Source organism: Equus przewalskii, chromosome 14 (genome assembly GCF_037783145.1).
Source record: "Equus przewalskii isolate Varuska chromosome 14, EquPr2, whole genome shotgun sequence".
Taxonomy (NCBI): Eukaryota; Metazoa; Chordata; class Mammalia; order Perissodactyla; family Equidae; genus Equus; species Equus przewalskii.
This window is the reverse complement of record NC_091844.1, coordinates 62,329,947-62,355,596: the sequence shown is the minus strand read 5'-3', so window position 1 is coordinate 62,355,596 and position 25,650 is coordinate 62,329,947. Positions and strand designations below refer to the sequence as shown.

Sequence of the window (25,650 nt, the reverse complement as noted above, 5' to 3'; positions counted from 1 at the left end):
GCTAGGAAAGAAGCACATAAGCTAGTGCTTCTCTTGTGGTTTGGCAGCATGGGCATTTTCCAAAGTGGCTGTGTGTGTCTTCTGCACTACTAGCTCTGATTAGATAGTTACCTGGAAGGGTTGCTAAGCTGGTGTTGCTGAGCTCTTCCTCCACGGAACACTGACAAGCTTTTATTTAAACCTTCCTGGTATAGAAATGTCTTCCCATAATACTCTTCATACCCATTATGCCTACTCATCCAAGATGGAGGCCAGATGTCATACTTCGATATGAATGTGCCTTATGACTTTTGGCTCCTAAGTTAGTTAACGGGGAGGAAAAACATGTAGAAGAATGACAATCATCTTTTTTGCTTTATTTATTGAAAATTACATGAAAAAATCCTTGTCCTCTGAAGAGGCAAACGCTATTCATCCAGAAAACAGGGAAAAATGATATTTTTGCCATATGTCATTTAATAAATAAATGACATTAATTTTCTGTATATTGCAGTTTGTCAGTTTTTTGAAATTGGTACTTGGTTTGGGATTTCTTTACTCACTTTAAATAAACATTTGCTTTAATATCTAATTTTGTATTTATAATTTGGATAATTTTTCTTAAAAAGGCCATCCAATTATATAAGCTTCAGGCAGCACAAATACATCTGTTTCCTGTTCCACTTGGCCTCCTGCTTGCATTTCTCTAATACAAAGAGCCTACATATCACCGTTTTATTTGATGGGAAAGGAAAATGGATGAAAGGTCCTGGCATTCCCCTTCTGTCCACCTGAGAGAGGCAGAAAATCCTTTATGCAATATCTCTGGGGCAATGAGCTCCTAGTCATGTCTAGTGAGAGGACAGAAGAAGCAAAAAAATATTTCCAGCAAACATTCCTAGGTTCTCTGTTTTCACAGACATGGTTCCAAAAGTGCTGAATTTGGCGTCAAAAGATTTGAATTTTTGTTCCTGAACTGCCCCTTCCGAGGTGTGAGACCTTGAGGCAATCACTTCACTTTGCTGAGCCTCAGTGGTCTCTCTCTCCCTCTCAAATGTGGCTTTTATCTTCCCTATTTTACAGAGGTCTTCTTAGGATCAAATGAGATTATATATGTCAAAATACGTTGACGTGAGTAAGGGTGTACTGCTTTCAGTTGTTGCTGATGTACGTTACTTCTCATTAGGGGTGAAACCCATTCTGTGCTGGAATAGGAAAGCACCTCATCTACCCCTCTTCAGTGTTCACAGTATTTACGGTCACTGGGATGACGGTTGAGGGAGATGAGTCATTCGGTGACATGTAACCAAAGAGAAGGGTCATCAGTAGCACTCCAGATTGACTTCTCTTAAGTACTGTTTGTGAATGTATCTTAGCTAATCCATCAGTTGGCTAGCGTCTAGCAACAACCTTCCCATTATTTTTGACACTTTTTAAAATTATAATAATCCATGTATTTGATGGTGACTCTATTATTTGGAAATGTTGGTATACAAAACAGCTCTTATCAAATGATGCAAATTGAGTAATTGCTTTTATCCTTGCTTTTGTTTTTAGAACCAGTTGTGCAATTCCTGAAGAAATATCATCATAGGTGGCCATATGGTAGAGTAGGAAGATCATCCTACTAGAAACGAGGACATTCTACTTAGCTGCAGCTTTCAAAAAGGCAGTATACACTTAAGGCGAGTCATATACCTCCTCTGAATTTCAGGTTCTTTATTGGTAAAATGATACCACCCCAAGTTAACCAAAAGTATTATGGAGATCAAATAATAAGGTATAGCTGTTGAAGTATTTTGCCAAGCATGTAATACCTACCCAATTAAATGGTGATATTATTTGCTCAGAACTCCTAATGAGGATGCAGTTAAATAAATTAACTATGAGGTTGAAAAATAGAGAAATCAGCAGATGCAAAATCTACTAATTTGATAATTCCTAGGGCCACAAGCTTGTCATATATACAAATGCACACACATAATAAAAGTAAATAAAAAACACTCCTTTCATCTAAAATTGCCTTTTCCTTTTCTGGATAGTCTTCTTATAACAATCTGGCACCTACCAGTTCCCCCTAAGAGGATTGTTTGAAGAATTTAGTCAATCTGTCATAAAATGTATGTCTGCTTCTTTTATAACTGTGACTGAAAAAGGAGGTGCTGAATATACTTTGCTCCTTTGCTGATTCTCAGGCAGAGCTGCTGGCAAGGATTCTGACCACAACATCCCACCGAGCACTGGGGATAACTTTCCTTCCAGACAAATACCAACTAACCTCAGTCTACAATCAGCTGTCCACATTGGAAGAAACCAGTCAGAAAACTGCTGTTCCATAATCACAGAATCAAGAGAACCGCGTAAGTAAAGTGACAGCCTATTAACTCTGGTTTGGAAAGCATGAAGAGGACTTTTGATGGAGCTTAATTTCGTTTTGGCTCTTCAGAAAAGGATAAATCATTTAAAATAAAAATAGATGCTGTATGATAGGACACTCATTTCTTTCAATATTTATTATTTGGGGGAAAAGTGGTTTTTTAGTGATGAAAAATAATGATTAAGTGTTCACATGAATGCTTTGAAATGGCACACAGTTCATCTCTGATGCCTCACTAAGCTCTAGATTTGAAAATTACTTGGTGTAATTTAAGTAAACCTCCAGTATATAAAGTTTTAATTGAAAAGATATGATATTTCATTAAGTGCTGTCGCACATCACTATTGTTGCCAAATGAGGCCTGGCGGTACCTCCAAGGCACTTTTTTCTACTGACTGGATTTTGTCTCCAACCTGAGCCAGATATAACCTTCCAGAAACAGATCAGCTATTACGTGTTGCAAAAGAGAGATTATATCTATGTAGATATTCTATGGTGTACATTTATATTTTTATAGCATTTATGCACTTTACATTCATATGAATATTTTTATCAGCATTTTCATTACAAAACTTCGGTGATGTTAGCATAATTATCAACTTTTAAGAGTCTTGCACCTGGAAAGGTGTTTATAGTTCCATGAGTTAATCTATACAGAATGCTGTGACAATAAGATACAAAAAGGGGAGATAAAAAAAAATCAAACAAGTGAAAGTGTTTTGGAAGTAAATATATCCTGGGAGTCAGTCTAGAATGTGTAAGCAAGAAAGTCAAAAAGAGTTCCTTTTTGTTTTTGCAAATCTCTTTCCCATTTGTGAGACAATGAGCTTTATTTTTATTTTTTCTTGGGTTGGCAAATTCACCTTGAAAATGATGTAGGGCGTAACAGGGAGAAAGGCATATGTGCACTATCACTACATTTTAATTTGGACCCCACCTAATTATATCCAACTTGACTTCCGTTTCCTGAAAAGCATGTTAGGGGCAAGGAGCCAACAGGACCACTCTGCCTCAATTACTCCAGGACTTGCTGAAGTGGTTAATGAGTAGATAGGAAACTTGCTGGCTCAGTGAATAATTTAATTCACCTGGAGAAAACTGCTAACATTAATCCACCACTTTTCTCCATTTGCACCGAACCTGGGCATTTACTTTGAGATACTGGTTTCATCTAACACTTCATCTTCAACTGTTCCTTCTTCCCCAAAGCCTCAGGATGGCGCCTGATGCCACCAACGCCAGCAGTGCAGTGGCCATCAGTGTAGCGCAAATGATGTGCTTCCAGATTTTTCCATGTAAGCGGCTATCACATTGGGCTCCTCAGGTAATTACTCTTGTCCATATCCTCAAGGATTCACAATTAGTCAGTATCTTAAAGAACAGAAACCCAAATTAAGACAAACATCTAAGGTCTTCTGCTTGTTTTTCATGATTTAATACCCTTGGGGGAAATATTTAAAACATGGAATCATACAATTGTTCGAAAAAGATCCTGAAGAATGTCTTACCAAGCTTTCCTATTTTATGGTCCTGGCTGAAACTTGGCACTTAAGTTTTGTTGTATTTATTTATTGTTATTCACAAGCTGAAAGCACTTCCTGCTTTATAAGAGGTTGACACTTGAACTTACTTTTGGAGCAGGCTGATCCTTTGTTTTGAAGGGAAAAAACCCCACCTGAATGCTGCATATATCCTTTAGGGTCCATCTTATAATGCAGAGGCACCCCTCAATTTTCCTTAAGAAAAGCTGTTTTACAATGCAGCTCTTATAGCCTGAGAGTCTAAATGAAAATTCGTGAAGTAAATCCTATGAGGCGGCTGAGGCAGAGCTGTGGATCTAAGATGTTTTGGGAGTGTGTGGCGTGACTTCCTTTTGTCGATACAAACAGTTTGTGTATGTAAATTTTGCCTTGCAAATCTTGTGTAGATGCATATGTTTGTGCAAGTGATATCATGAGAGAGAGAGAAAGAGAGAGAAAACTTTGTCTGAGCAGCTCTCCACCTGAAATGGGAAGGCATGAGATGGGGGATCAGCAGGAAGGGCTTTTGGGCTCAATCTTCATCTTTGGGAAAGCAAGACTGTGAGAAAGGACCAGCCTCGGCTTGGCTTATCTCAACCCAATTAGCCAACTAATATTCAACTCATCTTGCCACACAAGGACAAATGACCCAATGTACTGATTATATTCTGATGTAATTGTTGTTTAGGTACCAAAGGCTAAGTCCACCTCCTGGTGGACATTAATGATCAAAGTAATAGCCAATACCTGCTGAGCACTTACTACATGGCAAGCAATGTTCTAAATGCTTTACATGCGTCAACTCTCACCCTCATAACAACCCTCTGAGTTAGGAACAATTAATATCTCCATTGTACAGATAAGGAAACTGAGGCTTACAGAGGTAACGTTCTCACGGCTCCAGATAGAGAAGGTTACAACTTGGGAGGTGGCTGTACTTCTAGGTTGGTGAAGCCAGGTTGTATGTTTGTGTCTTTTCTGGGTCAACAAGGAAGGTAATCATCTGTGACAATACTTAAGAAGGCTTCTGTCACAATGGGCTTCCCACCAGGTATAGGGAACTGAAAAATTCTTGAAAGCAGACCACTGGGGAAAGGGCCAGCCGTGGCCCGTGCCACACAGAATTCACTGACATCTGATTAGAATTCTGCCAGTCAGGTAAGATTTTTTTTGGCATCCTTACCTTGCCTCAATCCCCTTTGCCTGAAATTCAGGTTTCGTGAGTTGCTGTATTGTTCTCTTCTAAATCCATTACAATGTGTCAATTAATATGATCCCAAACATCAAACTATCATTACTGCTGTTACAGTAATATAGGAATAGTTTTGAAATAAACGTGACCTACATTATCCATTTTTACTTGATATCCTTCTACCTTCTTGAAGGCAACCACTGTTCTTACTTTTGATATATCTGTGTATATCATCAGTATCCAGTTTTTTAAAAAAGTATCGAATTCAAGTGGTGAGAGTAGACATCCTTGTCTTGTTCCTTGTCTCAAAGAGAAAGTATGACTACTCATTAAATACTTGCTGTAGGTTTGTGGTAAATACCCTTTAGAAGATTAAGAAATCTCCCTTCCATTCCTAGTTTGCCAAGATTTTCTTTTTAAATCGTGGATCAATATTAAATTTCATTAAACTTTTTTCTACATTTATTGAGATGATCATATGATTTTTCTTTTTTACTCTGTTAAAAGGGCAGAGCATAATGATTTTCTAATGTTAAATCAACATTGCGTTTCTGAAATAAATGCTACTTTGTCATGATATATTGCAATTATCATTGAAATAGTTTTGCTAATATTTGTTTAGGATTTTTTGCATCTATGTTCATGTATGAGCTTAGCTTATGTTTTCCTTTTTTTGTTCTGTTCTTTTTGTGGTTTGGTATCAATGTTATGATGGTCACATAAAAAATTGAAGAGTATACCCACTTTTTCTCTTCTCTGGAAGAGTGTATAAAACATTGGTATTATTTCTTCCTTACATATTTGGCCCAGTTCTCTGGTGAAAGTTTATCAGCCTAGAGTTTTCTTTCTGGAATGATAATACAGTTCAACCTCCTCATTTACAGAAGGGAAAAATAAAGCCAGGGAAAAGAGTGACAGATTTAGTGTCTAACATCCCCGGGTGCCTCCCCTACGTCACAAACCTGAAGTTATTGAGAATGTCTTTAATAGGTAAAGAAATATAAAAGTTTTTCTATCTTTTTTCTTTTTCAGTTTTATGAATTGTGTTTTCTAGGAATCGTTATATTTCATCTAAAATTGTATTTATCAACAGGTTTGTTTAATGTCTGATCTATAATGTTTCCTTTTCATTCTTGATATCGGTTATTTGGCTTGCTCTTTTTTATCTTGAGCAAGCCTTACTGGAGGTTCATCAAATTTATTGATTTTTTTTCAAAATCAATTTTTGGCTTTGTTGCTATTCTCTACAGCAGTATCCCAATAATGTGGCCAGAATGTAGAGAGGCTGGCTGCATGGTGTGATCACGGAGGTGGTGTGGTAGGCATGTGGCACAGAGGCAGAGAGTGACTAGACTGCAATGAACCAACAGCAGTAAGGATGTTAGGAGTAGCCCAGAGAGGTTGGGCATTAAAGTTCCCTCCTTTGAATATCACATGGGTCTTTGAGATTCTAATGCAATACTATGATAGAGAAAGAACTTCAATAATGACTGAGGTGGAATTTTCCTTCTATCCCAGAAGGGCGCAAGCTTGAAGTTAGACTTCTGTTAGTGTAATTAAACTTTCCATGGACTTAGCTTCATACCCTCTCATTTTTGGTTTCCTACAGTGGCAAATCACTTCAAACAGAAGGGCCAGAGTCTCACAAGTCCTGCCGCCATCTGGCCTAAGCAACTTGCTGCTGTCGTTTCTCTATCACTCACTCCTGCACAGCCTAGAAAGGGTTATTTTGTAAATAAGTTGTGTGTGTGTGTAAGATAAGGACTTGCTTACAATTTTTAATTAGCCCAACTTCAGGCTTACATATCTCAAAGGAACACTATGGGTATTTGGCAATTAATGTTTGTAAATCACCCTGAGGTCCTTGAGGAAAGGAGATGCTATATAAATGAATAATGTGGTAATGAAAATAATAATACATGCACTTACGTTCCCAAGCCAGTTGCCTGAATTAGGTCTTGAAGTCTAAAGAAAGCTGTACAAAATGTCGCTGTCTAAATAAGAAAGTATTTTCATACCTCACCTTAAGTCATAATGGAAAATATCTGTGAAATACAGACAATAAACATAACCCATGACTATGATTTATGATACATTTATGAATGGTTATCATTTAGATAAGTAACTATTTCACTATTTGAACATAGTTATTAGATCAAGAAATAAAGACTGTAATCATTTCTTTGGGATGATACTATGTGGAAGCTAATTGGCAGTTGTTTCGACATAATTGCTAAATGTTGCTCAATAATAAACTATGATTCTATTACTAATGCAAATCTTGTCAATGGTATAATGGATATTTCTGCAAAGATGTTTGGAAATCTTTAAAAAGAAGAAAACAGGCCTAAGTCACCCTTAAGGCATAAAAGAAATTACTTTCTCCCCACCTGACCCTCTTTCATTTCCTTTCAATATTAAAGGTCAGTGATCATACGCCTCTGACAACATCTCTTCCCTTCTGGCCGTGTGCAAGGGGTAGGAGGAAGAATACACCTGTTTACTTTATGTATGCCACTAAATCCCACCATTTTGTATTCTAGTCACTTGATTTCTGAAAGTTCTAAAAATGGCATCAAACTTTAGAGAACGAGTAAAAATAAGTTATTTTCATAATTATACAAAGTAAGTTAGAGCTTTGGGTCTTTACTAAATAAGACGTTTAGAATTGAGAAAATAGAAGAAAGAGCCATTCTGTTAGCTATGAACCACTATTATTCTTTAATTTCACAATTCTGTTCATTTGCTACTTAGCCAATTTTATTATGAGAAACTGGTTTGTTTATTTTTGTTATTGTTTTTTGTTTGTTGTGTCTCTCCCAACAAAAATAGAAGCTCTTTAGAGCAATATCTTGTCTGTCTTCCTTACATGTATTCCCAACACACTAAGTTTATCTACCACATAATAAATATAGGATCTCCCACCTCTGGAGAGCTTGTTGTTAAATACTTGATAGTATACCACTTGTTGGAGTAGAAAAGAAAACGAGGGTTATTTGCTAACAGATAAGTCACGGAAAATCGTAGTATAGAATAATATAACTAATTTTCTTCTATGCTGATATCAGAACAGGAAGAGGAAGTATGTCTTAAACATTGGCGAATTTCAAAACAAATAAAGAGCAATGAAATATCTTTATGATCTTTAAAGCATCCTCACATAGATAATGTGCTGCACTTCAGGTACTGCCAGAAAGTGTCTCAGTTTCGGTGGAATAAAGGAGTGGAAAGAAGAGTTTGAACAAGTGCGAATGAATGTTGTTGGAAAAAGAAAGCTTAGATCTACTTCCACTTATTAATGATAGTTCGTAGACTAAAAGATTGTGTTGAGGTTGAGGATTAGAAGAGCACATAATTGGAGAATTCTCTAAGTGGTTGAAAGTGTGCCTAGATTTGGGTAGAACTGAAGGTCCAAAGACAAGGTGTTGGAAATATCTATATCATCTATAGTTAAGGTTTAGAAGTGGATGTGACCACAAATTAAGAAAGAAAGTACAGTCAGTTTAGAAAGTTGGGGGAAATTCTATCATTTAAAGGATGAAAGAATATTATAAAATTTCAAAAAAGTTAACCAGTGGAAAACAATAATTGAAATAGATGGGAATTTTGCATAGTTCAGAGCCACAGAAACCAAGAGAGTGGTGAAGAGGGGAACGTTAACTGTCAAGCCTTGCAGGAAGGTCAAAGGGAGATGATGGAGCAACAGCTGATTTGGAAATTTAGTCTTAAGAGAGTAATTTCCATTGAATGATGGTAACGGAAGCTAAATTAAAAAGGATTTCTACCAGATGGGAGCTTTGGGACAGTGGATAAGATTAATTTTTTAAAAATCTGGATATGAAAAAGAGACAAATAAGAGAGTTTCATGAAGAAGTAAAAGAAGAGTGTATTTTTATGTATCTCTTATTGTTTAATTGTTTTAGAATGAAAAAGACAATTATATTTATGCGTATTGAGAATCCAATGGAGAAGGAAAGTAGTAAAAACTAAGACATGATTTATTCAATGAAATACAGAAACAGGGGGAAAGGATAAAATTATACAGAGAGATTTGGGTGTTGGGGGGAGCAAATTGATATCATCAATGTTATGGTCTTCATCCCAGTCAACAGGAAATGAGGCCATATGGTGACATAAAACAGGAGGACTGTCACAAAGTGAATCTACTACAAATTTTGGAACCTGATAAACTCATGTTCATTTCTAGGTTCTGCCACTTACTTTGTAACTTTTAAAAAGGTACTTACTATCACTGAATCTACTCCCTTGAAAAATTGGGATAACAACCTCAATCTTGCAGAGTTATTTTAAATTTAGAGATACCAGTAGCTAACATTTATTGAGCACTTTCTACCTACCACGCCCTGTTTTAAAAACTTTACATAAGTAAACTCATTTAATTGTTAAATCAATGTTTTGAGGTAGGTGTTATCGTTATTCCAGTTTTACAGGCAAGGAAATGGAGGTAACCAGAGATGAAGTAACTCTCACAAGGTCATACAGCTTATAAAAGGCAAAACTAGGATTCGAACTCAGGCAGGTAGTCTACACTATCTCTCTAACATATATAAAAAAGCTTAGCATGATTCTTGAGATACAGAAGACTCAATAACTAAGACTTGTAATTATTGCTAATTTTATTATATTAAGGACTTGTAAAATATGTTTTTAATTTTATATTAATTTAAACCTGATAGAAAGTCATCCAGAGAGGAATTAAACATTTTCTGAATATCATAAGTCAATTCTGACGTCATACCTGAGGTTAGGTGTATATGGCTTTAAGTAGGCATAGGTTAGGGCCCAGATGCCTCTCATAATGCCCTAGATGACTAACTTTATTTTCTTGTTAAATATATTGCGTCTCTATAGTGATTCCATCCCGATAAAATTAACCAACTCATGTCACCTTAGAGAATAAAGGTTTTTCTCAGTTAATTAAGATGTTCTTCCCTAAATTCTTTTCCCTTGAGGATTTATAGAGTACCAAGATATTGTTTGAGGAATATTAATTGACTGGTCTTTACTAATCATCAGATGTTAAAAATATTAAAGTCATAGACTCTGGAAAATAAAATAACATTGAGTTATCTCTTAAAATCTTCATTAATTTATTGAACAAATATTTATTGGGTACGTATCATGCATCTGGTATTGAAACAGTCAAAACCCACACTTTTATGGAGCTTATATTCTTGTGATGACAGATATCAAGAGTACCCCAAAACAAAAACCTAAAACAAATATATAATACACTGTCAGACATAACAACAAGACAAGATGGTAACAGGTCTCAGAAGAAGACTCACTGAGGTCATGTTTAAGCAGAGATCTAAATGAAGAGGGGGAGTAAGCAACAGACATACTGGTGGGTAGACCTTTCCATGTCAGAAAGAGTGCAAGGATATATTTGAGGACCACGATGCAAGGCAGTGCCTCCAAAGCAGTGCAAGGGAAGATAATGCTAGGTGGGCCGGGTCATGAAGATCGTCTCTGGCCTTTGGATTTATTCTGTAATTGGGGTGGTGGGGAGTCAAGGATCAGCGGAAGATTTTGTGTAGAAGAGTGCCGTGATGAGAGTTGAATTGTAAAAGAATCCCTTTGGCTGCTGTTAGGAGCCACAGGAAGTACTGAAGAAGGGAGGGAAGTGTTGAACATGCTGGTGGTTTGTGCTGAGGAGGTACTGATGTACATGGAGAGAGGATGCAGTATATATATCCGCTATCAGCAAAGTGTTAATACATAGAGTATTTGGATGAAATGTTTGTATGTCTCCTGAAGGATATATCTGGAAAACATAAATTAAATTAAAGTGAGAAAGCTTAGAGGCAACTTTAATAAAATCTTTAAAGTGAGCTATAGGAGTTCTTAAAATGTATCAATTTAGTGGCTTCAGATTATTTATTTTGTCTCATAAAGTACAATAGGTCACCTCTTCAGGTATGAAAAGCAATTTTTTAATTTAAAATATATTTCAATGATACATTTCCAATATAGCATTTGCTTTAAATTATTATCTACTCTCAGTTAATAAGAGAGCTTTCGCTACTTTACAAAGATCTTTCTAAAAAAAAAAGAAGAGTTCTGAAGATATTGAGTTTCTGATTCTATGAACCCTGGAAATATTGGTCTAGTTCCAGAACAAATTCATGTCATTAAGTGTATGGTGAACTCTTTCTTTTTAGCTAAAAAATTATCCCCAGAAGATGTTTTCATAGAGCTACTCTTTTTAGAGTAATAAAATCACCAGGTGTCTTTCTTTTTGCAAACTGGTGTTTCTCCACCACATCATTGCTTCAGATACCCCTGGCGTTGCATTCCAGTTTGAAACGAACATTGGAGGAGTCCACAGTAGTTGGTATTCCACGTCTGGCGGGAGAATCATCATCCAGGCTGTAATTAAATTTCAGTGAATTGCTGCAGTGATAGATTATTTAAGCAAACATGGAAACAGCATTTAAGTCTTTCCCTTCAAATGATGAAATTACATACATAACTATTAAAATTCATAATCCTAGGATTAACCTCTGACTCTGAGATTAGCTTGCTCTTTGTATCTCAACTCAGTGTCTTACTTTACTTTCAAATCCAGGAGAGTTTAAAAAATGGTTTTTAAAAGGCTTCCCCTGAGTTCATTATTAAATCCTATTCTAATCCTGTAATAGGATTAATTAACTGATGGATAATTCAGTTCTTAGGATTCAAAAATAAGTTATTGGAAGCTTTTTTTTTTAAATATAAAGATTAGTAGATGGAGATCTATGAATCTCATGGATACCTGACTTTGAGTACAGAGGTGGACTTTTTGTTTGCTTAATTTTAAATTGAGAAGACAGTGAACAGCATTGACAACATGTCCTGCCTTCATGGGGCAATCTTCACCGAGTGGTATGAAGATACTCCAAATAAGCTTATTTGGCTTTGAAATTTTTTGAAGGTATTTCTGTTGTTGTTGCTGATTTATATTAGTTGAAAAATATTTAAACATTATAGACTATATTAAGTAGAAAATAAAAGTCTCCTCTTCTACCTAATCCTTTTCCCTGACTACCACCTCCCTAGTCTCCGATTTAATCATTGCTAGCAGTTTACTATGTCTTTTTTCATGATATGATATATGATTGGGCATACAATATAAATGTGATATATCTAATATGTACACTGGACCAGGTTGTTTTTGACTTAACGATGTATCAGAACATTTTCCATGTCAGGGCGTGATTTATGTCATTTGTTTGAAGTGCTACATAAAATATTGGGATGTGTTTGTGCGTATGTGTGTGTTGTATGTGTGTATGTATTTGTAACCTGAAAAACTAAGACCTAAGGAAGTTAAGACACTGCCCAACATCTTAGTATTCAGTCTAGCTGGGTCCTGATTCCAAAGCCCCTATTTTACAAATTATGCTACAAATCCTCCCACGTTTTAATTGTTAGTAGTTAATTTCTCAATTAAAAAAAGAAAAGTTCCTTTGAATATAGACACGTTGTTTTGCATATTTTCACTTCTCTCTTTTGGATAAGTTTCTAGAAGTAGAGCTGTTGAGGTGAAAAGTAGTTTCAGTTCTGGTACTTATTGAGAGAGAAAGACACTCTTACCAATGCAATATTTGGGAGTGTGTATTTCCCCAAACACTTGCAGAGTCTAAGAATTACTGATCTTGTTAATTTTGTCAAGCTGATAGATGCTTAATTAAAAGAATTTAAGCCTCTTTTTAGAAGTTCAATACTTTACCTGTGTTTCTTTCTTTTATGAGAAAAGCCGTGGATTTGAGGTTGACTTCATTCTTATTAAATTGTAAAAATTGTAAGTAAAAGACATAACTCTTTGTCATATATGTTGCAAATATATTTTAAAAATTGTTTCTCCTTAAAATCTTTTGTAACTTTCTCCATGTACAATATGTAAGTTCATTGGAACACACCCGTGACTTTTTTATTAGCCTTCTGATCATGGCATTCTGCTTAGAAAGACGTTAGCCCCAAATTATTGAAATATTCTCCTCGTTCTTACTCATCTTGTCATGATTTTATTTTTGATGTTAAATGTTAACACATAATTAATCAGTAACTAATTTTTTATGTTTATGATGGGCATTCCACCACCCCAAATGGAGGGTTAATTGTCCCAAAATTCAATGGAGAAACTATCCACTATTTGTAAGTGTAACTTTCATTATTTTCTAATTCTCATCTGTATGCCTTTGTCTTACTTATGTATAATCAGTATTATTTTTGTATTATATATTCTATTTCAAAATCCTTTCTTAAACTGCACTAAACTTCAAAAAATTAATCAGCAATTACATGGACTTAGCCTTAAGTCTATATAATTTTATTGCTAAGCCTTAAGTATAAACCCGTAGTTCGCATTGTTTCTATAAAATATTTGTCCTTCTCCCTTTGATTCATTATTATGACTTACTTCTTGTTTGGTTAAATTTAATTCTTAAGCAATTCTCTTCATAATGCTGCTATACCTTCTGCATCTTTAAATGACTGATGTAGTTTTTCTTTTCCCTCAGAGATGAAGAATAGTTTGAATTTGCCAGAATTTCCTAAATCATGCCTCACTGAGTACCACTGTTCAATATGATGTTAGACATTTCAAAGGGGAGGAAACTATTACTATCAAATAAATTTGGGGAAGTGGGTTAAAAAATTGACTAGTTTGTTGACGTCTTTTTTATTTGATTTTATTGCAGAGTTTCTCAGAGCTCTTAATAAAATGTACCTTATATTTCTCTAAGAAATGAATATAATCTATATTTATAAAATTTGATTATCCATAGACACTCTTTTATAAGAAACACATGGAAAAGATCTCATGGAAAAATAATTGGAATAGTTTGGAAAATACTGAGGTATGGAATTCTAGACACTTTCTTCATGGAGGCTCATGGAGGATTTCCTATCAAAATGTAAGGAAAACTTGCTTACTTCTACCAGACTGTCAATGAATTGGGCTCTGATCTGTATATTGGACTTATCCTCCTGTCTCTGTAGCATAGCTATTCATTCATTTATTCATCCATATTTAATTAGTGTCCACTGTGTTCTAGGAACACTTCTAGACCTCAGAATACAGTAGTGAACAAATCAGACAAAAAATCTTGTGGAGGTTGCTGAGGGAGGAGGGTAGACAGAAAATAAATCAGTCACATCCAGTTTACCATATAATGGAATGATGGAAAAAATATAAAAAAGAGAAGGGGCATAGTGGGGTGTGTGTGTGTGTGTTTGTGTGGCTGGGGGATGAGTTTTGGTAGGGTTCAGTTTTCAATAAGCTGTCAGAAATATTTTGCTGAGAAGGTCATATTTTAACAAGGACCTGAAGGAGGCAAGAGAGCAAGCTATGCAGATATCTTATGAACACTGGCATGAAGAACTCCAGGCAGAAAGAACATTAAGTTAATTTTTCCCTTTACAGGTTTATAAAAGAAGGCTGGCAGTTCAAACAGCCTATCTTTTAAGGAGAAGATATTTAATTTTTTTAATTGGGAGGACACTGTTAACAGCAAGAAGCATGTACACATCAGCTGTTGGAATTTTCCAGCTACACTGTAAGTGACTTTGCCCTCAGTGAATGTTCACTTGTCTATCCGAAATGCAAAAATTTTCCTAAGTGCAATGTCTGCCCTTAGAGAAACAACCAGGAGACAATCTGAATCTGTCCTGGAGCTCTGCTGAGGAAGTGACCCACAGCCATCTCCAAGCTCTGACAGGAGCCCCTAATTTCTTCATACGACTCATTTTTGTATTTTCTAAGAAAGAGATTCTACTACTCAGAGTGTTAACTTTACCTACATTACTCAATATGGTTAGTGGGGCAAATGCTTCAATGATTATTTCAAACTCTGGCCAATGGAGAGAGGTTGCTATTGGCAGCACACAAGGCTGTGGGGGAAATTTAGGATTGTTTGCTCCCTCTGAAAGCATGGTTAGCAGCATAAAGACCATAGAAGTCAGAGACTGAGAATGCATGTTATCATTCATGAATACGAAATTTAGGGGAACAAAAATTTCTGTTCTTCCTCATCTTCACATATTTTCATTTGGCTTATAACTTGACTTATTAGCTTTGTCTTAGAGCTTGAGTTAGTGCTTAAAGAGTATAACAGAAGCACCCTTTGCATTTCAATATTAAAATGCCATGTGTGTGTTTGTGTGTGTGTGTATGTTTAATGTAAAAGAGAGAGAGACATTTGAATAGACTTCTAGACTAAAGAGCTAAATTCCTCGTTCATCATTTTGAAGAAGTACTAGTGAATTTGAGAATTTAATCTTGAAGATAATTCTAATGTTAAACTAGATAACTTTGCTTTATATGTGATTTTTCTTTCTCCCACTTTCAAGAAATTATTTTCCTTATCAGATTTGTTGAGGAACATACTTTACGCAATAAATTTATTCATGTGAAATATACAATTTGATGATTCTTGTCAACTGTAGACACCCATGAAACCATCATCACAGCACAGAAGAGAATATCTCCATTGCCCCCAAAAGATCCCTCATTCCACCCCTCATCCCAAGTAACCACTGATCTGCTTTGTGTCATCATATATTAATTTGCGTCCTAAGTAAATTGAATCATTGAGTATGTATTTCGTTTTTCTCTTGCTTCTGTCACTCGGCATAAGGTATTCTCAAGTCATCCATGGTATCAGTAGTTCATTCCTTTTCACTGACAAATAATGTTTCACTCTCTGTGTATACAACATTTTGTCTATCTATTTACCTGTTGATGGACCTTTGTGTTATTTCCAGGTTTGATGATTTCAAATAATGCTGCCGTGAGCATTCACAAATTGTTTCTCCTAAGACTAAATAAATTCGGTTCACTTATAGGATTTAAACTTCAGAAATTGAACTACCTGCTTACATTGCAGAACTATAATAGTTCTGTTGCCACTACAAGTTTGGAAATTTCTCAGCTCTATGTGTCAGGAAAAACTTCGCATGTAGAGTTCATGATAAAGCTTTGTAATGGAACTTTTTCACTGAGTAAAATTTGAAATTTAAAATTATGTAAAAAGAGAGTAGAACTTAAATATTCTCACCAAAAAGTTAAAATAAAACAGTCTAAGAAAAGGCAATTGGCAATGAGGCTGAATCACTATCAATCACAGAAATTAAAAAAGAAAATATAATATGGATGGTACCCATAATATACAAAGTGTATGAACTCTCCAGGAAAACACTAAATGCAAACTCTAGAATTGCTGGAAAGCAGCCACGTAAGTCAGCTGTCATGCTGGTAAGGATTATAACACTTTTTATCAAGAAAAATGGAATGAAGATCACATGGGGAGATTCCAATGTTAGACTTGATGCTTTTAACCTATTAAAATAAATCCCAAGAAACATTATATAATTAAATAAATTCCAGTTAGGTCACTTTTCATCAGATGTCTTTAATCATCCACATTAAAAAGAAAGTATATAAAATTAAAAGAAGTCAGTTCAAGGTGCCTCCAAGTAAAGCAAGTTTTGAAATAGAACTTTATTGTGATGTGAAATTCAACACAAATTACAGTATAGTAATAATTCTTGTTACATAGCATGATTGACTTTTTCACTTATGTTAGTTCTGTGTTTGTCATGATGCAATAAGGGAAAGATGCCAAAAGAACTCATAAATTTTCTTCAATGGAAAATATGTATAGAAATTAATTGGAATTGCTAAAACAAAACAAGAAACAACACAGGATGCTTCCAGATGCTCCAGAGTTCATCAGAGGGACACGTGGCTGCTGCTGATACCTCCCATAGAAAGAGGCTTACGGCAGGCATGAGAAACTCCCTTACCCTTTTGAAGGGGAGTTTTTTATCCTCTTGGCTCCCTCTTCTACCCTAGTCATCTGGAGACTGTAGCCACCAGAATGTAAGCTCCATGAAAGTAGGAATTTGGTCTGTTTTGTTCACTCCTGTATCCTCAGCATGCAGAACAGTGCTGAGTAAAGGATGAGTAGTGGATGCTTAGCAGATATTTGTTAATGAATACTTTGGTTTGTTTCAGAACACAGCTAAATTCCATGATGCTCTAAGCTCCACCGTCATTTAAGAAACTGCTGAGAGTGAATCTACAATGCCTTACACTCACCCCACTCACCAAACAAGTAACAAGCAACTTCAACACATTCCTGAGTGTTTGCAAAGAGATGGGGTGACCCTCCTGCTCATCTCCCGGGACTATGCCTCTAAACATAGGCGTTCAGTTCTATTTTAAGTGCTCCACTGTACCTGTGTTACCATTCATTCAAGGTTGACTATATTCCTCAGCCTTGTGCAAAGAGTTTTATATTCATTGTTATTCTCATTGTACAGATGAGGAAACTTGGACTACTTCTTTTCTTACATATTTCTCCTCAACAAGAGGCAGTAATTCTCAGTTACTTGACTTCCTCTTTGGAAAAGGCATTCCATGGCAGAGGGCTTTGGTCAATTATCCAGTAGATGAATGAATAGATGGATGGTTGGACAAATTTGCAGGAACAGGGTTTTCAGATCAAGAAATGATTGCTTTCTGAGTGTGAAATAGTGTACTACTATTTGTCAGTAGAAGGATTTTGTAAGTTGTATCCACAATCAGGTAAAATTTCTGTGAAATATTCAGTTTATTGGGAATTATTTTAAATATACCAAAGAGTTGTGTGGTGTTAAGGACACAGAAGAATGCAGGCTTCCAAGACTCAAAGTCTTCATATTAAAAAAAAACAACATGGGGCTGGCCCTGTGGTGCAGCGGTTAAGTTCGCACGTTCTGCTTTGGCGGCCTGGGGTTCATGGGTTCAGATCCCAGCTGTGGACATGGCACTGATTGGCAAGCCATGCTGTGGTAAGCGTCCCATATATAAAGTGGAGGAAGACGGGCATGGACGTTAGCTCAGGGCCAATCTTCCTCAGCAAAAAGAGGAGGATTGGCAGCAGATGTTAGCTCAGGGCTAATCTTCCTAAAAAACAAACAAACAAACAACACACACACAAAAACAACAAACTTATACATAACCTAGGATTCCATTAAATTTAAAGGTCTTTAGGGTTAGGCAGGAAGACATTTAGATCTCCATAACCCCCAACCTGCAAAATTCAATCAAATGAGCAACTTGGGTGAGAGTTGAAATAAAAAGTAGGCTGTGTGAGCTACAAGATTAAATTGTTTTCAAGTATTGAAAAATGTTTGAAGTATTGAATAAGGCTCAGCCCAGCTGTCCAGGCTTTGAGAGAAATCTCCCTGGAGGTTGACAGCTCTATGTCTCATGGTTAAGACAGTATATAACCTCAATTAACTGAGATAATTTTCTTCTAATATCTCAGTGGGTATACATATTTTAACTCCAGGATATTCAGAATTAAGTACAAAATGATTAAGAAAATAAAAATATTAGCATTAATTTTTTTTTGGTGAGGAGAATTGTCCATGAGCCAACATCTACGCCAGTCTTCCTCTCTTTTATATGTGGAACGCTGCCACAGCATGGTATATAGGTCCGCACTCAGGATCCAAACACTTGAACCCAGGTTGCCAAAGCGGAGCACATGAACTTAACCACTGTGCCACCAGGCTGGCCTCAGCATTAATTTTTTAATTTTAGGAAAATATATAATAGATGTTTGTCATTTCATGTACTTACAAATTTTAAGAGAATTTTATGCATTACTGTGCTAATCTTATAAGTCCAGTTTAAAGTATAAAATGGAGTAATTGAATGAAAAGTCATAGATTTATGATTTTAAGATGAAATCTTACTAAGTTTATGCACTGTTTGGAATATCCAAGATAAATTTATATTCATAGTACTTATGAAGTTTATTTAATTTATGTGGATCATTTAATACTATAATCTGGAAGGTTTTGTTTGCTAAATCAGACAATTAAAGTAATTTAAAATAGAAATTCACTTAATTAAATTTATAAATGCAGTTGAAATATTTGATGGTATACAATAAAATTTGTAAAAGGAGCAAAATGTTATTCAAGACCCCTTGAAAGTAATTACTTAAATTTGCTAGGTTTATAAATAGAAAAATAAGACTTGTATGCTAAACTTAAAGATTTAGTAGAAATACATTTAAATAAATAAATTCTACTACTTATTTAATAGAAATAAGTGTTTGAATTTGTAACTATAATAAACTGAATATTAATTCTGAATACAAAGCAAACCACTGAATAGTCTTTTTTTTTTTTTTTTGAGGAAGATTAGCCCTGAGCTAACTTCTGCCAATCCTCCTCTTTTCCCTGAGGAAGACTGGCCCTGAGCTAACATCCATGCCTATCTTCCTCTACTTTATATGTGGGACGCCTACCACAGCATGGCTTGACAAGCGATGCCACGGTCCACACCTGGGGTCCGAACCAGTGAACCCCAGGCCGCTGAAGTGGAACGTGCGAACTTAACTGCTGTGCTGCTGGGCCAGCCCCATTTTATTTTTCTTTGTGAGGAAGATTAGCCCTGAGCTAATATCTGTCGCCAATCTTCCTCTTTTTCCTGAGGAAGACTGGCCCTGAACTAACATCTGTGCCCATCTTCCTCTCCTTTACATGTGGGACACCCGCCACGGCACGGCTTGACAAGCAGTCTGCACCCAGCCGCCAAAGTGGAACTTGTGAACTTGACCACTGAGCCACCAGGCTGGCCCCCACTGAATAGCCTTTTGAGGGCACAAAATAACCCTCACAGCAACATTAATTTTATGTGATACTACTTTACTAACTTTTATTGGACTTATGTTTAGCATAGTTCTCATATACTAGGTGCTCATTTAGTGCTGATTGAGTGAAAATTTCATGGGTAACTTACGCACCAAAGGCAATTAAACTTTCGGGTACTAAACCTGTGGGTGCTAGGTCAAGGAGGGCAAAATACAAAGCTAAGAAGGGGAAGTTTGTGAATAAGAAAAATTCTCTTGTGATACAGGGCTTAACACCCTGGAAAGGCCCCTGTGGGTCACTTCTAATTAGCTGCTGTGAGAACTCATAGGGGCTTAGAAAAGAGATTCTAGAACTGCCCTGACAGACCATGGAGGATGGAATCAAAAGGCTGAGAGAAGCACGCATGATGTGATGGTCTACTGCATACGACTGTGACAGGGACCTTAGGAGGGCCCCACGCGATGCTCCATTTCCTAAAGCAATACATAGTGTTCTGGTAGGGGGCACTGACATCAATGAGAAGCACAGTAGTGCCTATTATCTGTAGGCCAGGGCTGATGGTAGTAAATGTTAGGACCCTATAATAGCAGAGGCCAGTTGACAGCTTTTAAGTGTCTATTTAGTAATAGCCATTCAGATGGTGTGTGGTGATATCTCATTGTAGTTTAGATTTGCATTTCCCTAATAATTAGTGATGTTGGACAAGGGGGACATAATTATCTTTATGGGCAGAAAGGTTGGAAGACCATCCACAAGGATCTGTGGAGGTAGATAATAGAGAATGGTGTTTCTAGGGAAAATATAGATGAGCAACCAAAGGGGATATTGCTTAATATAGATAACTAAAAGAATTCAAGGGTAGGACAGCAGAGGGACAGAAGGCTGAGGTCAGCTAACTCTTCACTAGTTTTACAAACCGATCCTGATTTCAGATCCAGAAACCATCAACTGAAGGAAAGGCCAACCCACGTGAGTAAGGACCATGCAACAAGAGGCAAATGTGTACAGTAATGATTCACCCAGTCCTTCCCTAGAAGGCCTAGAGCTATTTACTTTGGTAACTGTACACTGAGAAAAGAAGAATAACTAGACCTTCCAAGGGCTGTTGGATACAGGTCTAAATTGACTCTGATACTCAAGGACCCAAAGCAGCATCATCAAGGCTCCCCTGATAGAGTAGGCATAGACAAGTCAGGTAATAGACTTAACGCCCAGGTCTGTCTCACTGTAATCGATGGATGGCCCAGGTCCGTCAGTGTAGGTCAACTGGCTGTATGGAGATATTAAATGGTCACTTCCTTTGTTGCCCAACGTACAGCTGAAATATACTTAGCACTGGTAAAACTTTCACACTAGTTCCTTGACGTGTAGAGTAAGAACTGTTAGAGTCCAGAGTCCCTCATGGACCAAGTCAAAGCTAGACTTTACCTGAGATCACATCCTTGCTCCTGCTTGCCTCACTTTGAAGGATGTTCCTGAATTGTACTTCCTCACTAAGTCATGCACACTTGGATCCCTGACTCAGGTTCTGCCTCTAGGAGATTCAATTTTCTACCCTGTATGAGTTATCATGTTGGCTTGTGTCTTAGACTGTTTGTAGATATGGTAAATCATTATAATTTAAGCATTTCGGAAGTTGGAAATGTGAGTTACATATTCATAAACCATATCTCTTGTGGGAAAATTGCATTTTTATTTTAGAAGTCGATATCACATTTTCTTGGACATACTAAAAATATTCCAAGTAGATACTGTTGAAGTGAAATGAAATCACTGTCTAGTAGCTATGTCTAGAAGTCTAAAATTTATTTTGATATTGAAAATAATCTATATTTCTGCAATTCCTGCTTGTTTTCTCTGAAAAATATGTAGAAGGCACCAGCTTTTTCATGAGACATTACAAAGATGGACCTTTTGGTACCATTTCAGGTCCTGAACCAAGGTTTCTTGATTGTAATAGGTTCTTCCTAAAGGTTCAGAGCCATGGTTAAGCCTTGGTATTTTTCTATGACATATTTTGCTGGCCAAGTTTTATAATTTATAGATCCATATTTATTTAAATTTAAAGAATTTATAAACGCGGACATATTTTAAGCTATCACTTTCATACCTTTTCACTCCATAGTAAAAGAGCTAAAAACATGATTAAGGCTACTAAAAATTCACAGAAGAGGATGGAAATGGAGAAAATTGACTTCTAATCACTAACCATTTCACTGGTGGGCAATTGCAGGACTCAGGCCCAGCTTGTTGAATTTTAAACAACTAATGATTCTTCCTCTCTCCCTCTGGCTCTTCCATCTAGGATTATTTGATAACATAAAAGTAAAAATTTCAACTACTCCCATTAACAACTAGAGATGTGTGTGTGTGTGTGTGTGTGTGTGAGAGAGAGAGAGAGGATTTTGTAGGAGGAAAGGAAATAATTAAATGGAAAAACTCGAGTAAGCAAGCAAGTAGACCATGATAGCCACAGTTAATGCCTCTGGAAGAGGAAACAAATATTTCCCTTCTGTGAAAGCCATAAAGAACTAGAAAATGCTGCTCTCTGTAGCAGCGAGTAGGAAAAATAAAAAATGGCAGCTTTGGGGGACAAAGCAAAATGATGTTTTGTCTGGGTACTTGAGGTAATTAGGGAGCAGATCAGTGATTCCTGAGCAGTTAATGATGAGGGCACTCACTAGGAGCAGATTTCTGAGCAGTAAAAGACTCAAGCCTCCATCTTACATAGCAGTAGGAATTTTCAAGCCATACTTCTATCCTGGTTTTCTCTACATCCTCTTTGAATTTTGGGAAATCGGAAATACACATACACACGATTAACTTTCTAGTGAAAACAGAACTTAACAGAGATTGCCAGATGTCTCCCAAGATCGATTCTCTACTTCTTCCTCATAGAAATAGAGTCAAGTATTTTTAGCTGTCACTTGACCAACCAGACTAAGTTCTGGACAATAAGTTGTTAGCAGCAGTGGAGTGTGGAACTTCTAACTCATGTTCTATAAGGGAGGTGCATACTTTTCTCACAGCCTGCCTCCATCCTGCTGCTTGGAACATGAACACAGTGACCCCACAGCCTGAACCGTGGGACGAGAATGACGTCCCAGGAAAGGCAAAGCAAGAGGGGCCTTAAATGATCCCATGTAGCACAACCTTTATACCAGCCTGTTATGTGAAAGTGTAAAATACTTCTATCCTGTTTAAATCAGTGTTTGGGGTCTGTGTTACATGCAGCTGAAGTGATATCCTAACTATAATACATAAGCTTAAGTTTGATGCATTATCCGCAACTTCCTAAGTTTCTGTGTTTTCTGTGATAATTAAATCTCTCCCTCCCCCCATTTTCTTAAATCAAAAGTGAAAGCAAGGTAAGTGGGTAAGACCTGTTCTGTACAAAAGATTCTTCTGAGGAATCCTGAAGGGGAAATATAACTATAAATTACTAACTGAGGACCTTGCTGGAAAGATGAAGCTGGCAACAGTAAAAATAATTGAATTATGGAATAGGACCATGATTACTTTGGCTCCTAATATTATGCTTGATATTATAGGGTTTGGGTTCATTAAGGGCTCAGAAAAATGATAGCATTGGGTGCTATCACTATGTTGATTAGCATTAAGTTGATCCCAGGCAAATTAAGAGCTGCAGAATCTTTAGAAAGATCTTGCTCAGATCCATTTTTGTGTCTCCCTTTTCAGCATACCTATTGAGGACACATCTCAACAAAGATGGACACAGAAAATAATTGTCTACCTCTTGCATTTGCAGAATTAGAACTATATGACTTTTTAAAAAATTAACTAGTATGTTATAGAGTCAGCTTCTTATAGAGAACCTGTGATATTAAATAATTCTAGAAGCTAAGCAGAAAGGGATTGGATCCTGGAGTCCCCATTTTAGAGTTTCCTTTCTATAAAGCATTTGTATTTGAGTGTCTGAGAAATTTTGATTGGAGTTTACAGTTTTTCTCAAGTAGCATTTTGATCACAAGGAGGTGTTTATTAAACCCCTCATCCCTAATCTGCTTCGCTGCTAGTGCCACTACTGTTACTACTAGCATGTGACATGGGGGTCGCCAGGTCAAGAGAGATAAGGACAAGGGGGAGGCAAGGAAAGAGGACAAAATAGGGAAACAGTAGGAGAGAATGAAGGGAGAATAAGTGAGAAAAGAGAAAGCGCGGTTGCAACAGTATTGTGAGAGGAAAAAAAATGAAGTTACAACCTCAGCCTCAGTAGAAATAGGTTCTCTTACATAAAAGCCTTTGCAGATAAGTGAACTACAATAAGGGACCAGAGTTGAGTGCTTCATGTCTTTAAATGACTAAAAGGTTAGCTGTGTTATAAAAGTACAAACTAACATCAACACAGAATGAGGTCTGACTCTGAGCTAAATACGTCTTTCTTTGGGGCATAACCTGTGCTAGAAATTTAAACAAATTTTCTTTGGTCATTTCTGGTATATTTTCGTAAAATTCCTTGATAAACATGATTAAGAGAAAAAAATAGATGATATCCATAATGTTACTCTATTTGATGTTGATAATGTTTTCATGATAAAGGGTTGTCTTTGTCAGGTTTTACATTGTTTATCCAGATAGCCTTGATCTCTTTAGCATAAAATGAAAGACCTTCATTCATTGAAAAAAAAGAAAAAACCTAAGGAGTGTATTTAGAGATAATGCTAACTGCATTTGGTTGTCATGGAAACTGAAATGTTAAAATGATGAAGTGATTGCCAAAAAAAAAAAAAACCCAAACAAAACACTTGCATTTAGTTGTTATGGTAACTACTCGTTTGGACAAATATTTTTCCTTTTCCTCTAAATTAAGCCATCTAAAATACTAGCTTCACAACGTTGCTGCTATGATGCATTTCATATAAAATATATCTCATAATAAGGACCGACATGTTAGCTTGGAAATACCTTACACTTATGTGAAGTAACACAACATATATGTGTATGCCTCTGTGTGTGTGTTAGTTTATGCGCAAAGAAAGACATCTCTAAATTGTAAGTCGCTAGAGTGCCGTTCCAGGGCAGTGGTTTTGGAAGCTTCCTCAACTGGTAGAAGATGGGCGGTGATTCAGGGAGGCTCCTAGGAGGGAAGGAGTAGGTTGCTCTGCTAACTGATGATAAAGAGGGAGGAAAGGAATAAAATTAATACTTTTAAGTATTTGAAGTGTTGGGAGCTTGGCTTTATGTTTGCTTTCTCATTTACACCCAATAATAACCCTTTGAGGTTAGTATCGTTCTCATTTTACAAGAGAGAAAACTGAGTCTCAGAGATGCTAAATAACTTGCCCAAGGTCTCAGGTGAATAAGTGTGGAGCCAGAATTTGAGTCCATGTATTTCTGTCTTGAAGCCCATTCTACTCCTTTGAAAAATGGCTAGAGTAAGAAATCTTCATGATGAGCCTGGAGCATCTTGTAGTGCCAGGAACTAAGAAAATGTAAAAAAAAAAGAAAAACCAACAACACTCCCATACACACGTTGATGAAGGTATGCCAAAAGGACACAAGGAACACAGGAACCAACTGAAAGAGCTCCCAAAGGCTAAAGCTTGAACAAAGTAAGGTAGTATTGGATTATATCTTGAAGCATAAAATAAATGTCCCTGAGTCCATACTTATATAAGTGATTGAATAAATAAATACATGGGGATAGTAGACAAATTTTCCATGCAGAGGAATTCCAAATAATTTATATAGAGTCTCCTCCTTCAAGGAAGTGGAGCATAACTCCCCACTCCTTACATGTGGGCTGTGCATACCAACTTCCTTCCAAAGGATGCTATGGATGGGGGAAAGGATAACTTTATAGTGGAGAAACCTGATAAACACTGCCTCAGCCAGGTAAACAAGGTGAACATCAACTGTGATAAGTGGTGTCGATAGTATGTACAGTTGATCTAATGTGATTA

General features: G+C 36.5%; 1 long non-coding RNA gene across 1 annotated transcript in view; it reads left to right on the top strand.

Moving 5' to 3' along the window:
- Positions 1-25,650, top strand: part of LOC139075796 (uncharacterized) — a 268,847-nt gene that overhangs the window by 130,416 nt on the left and 112,781 nt on the right. Inside the window, exons 3-5 of the long non-coding RNA XR_011526601.1 lie at positions 1,537-1,664; positions 2,175-2,339; positions 3,566-3,680. This is a non-coding gene — a long non-coding RNA (uncharacterized lncRNA). The remainder of the gene's footprint in view (positions 1-1,536; positions 1,665-2,174; positions 2,340-3,565; positions 3,681-25,650) is intronic.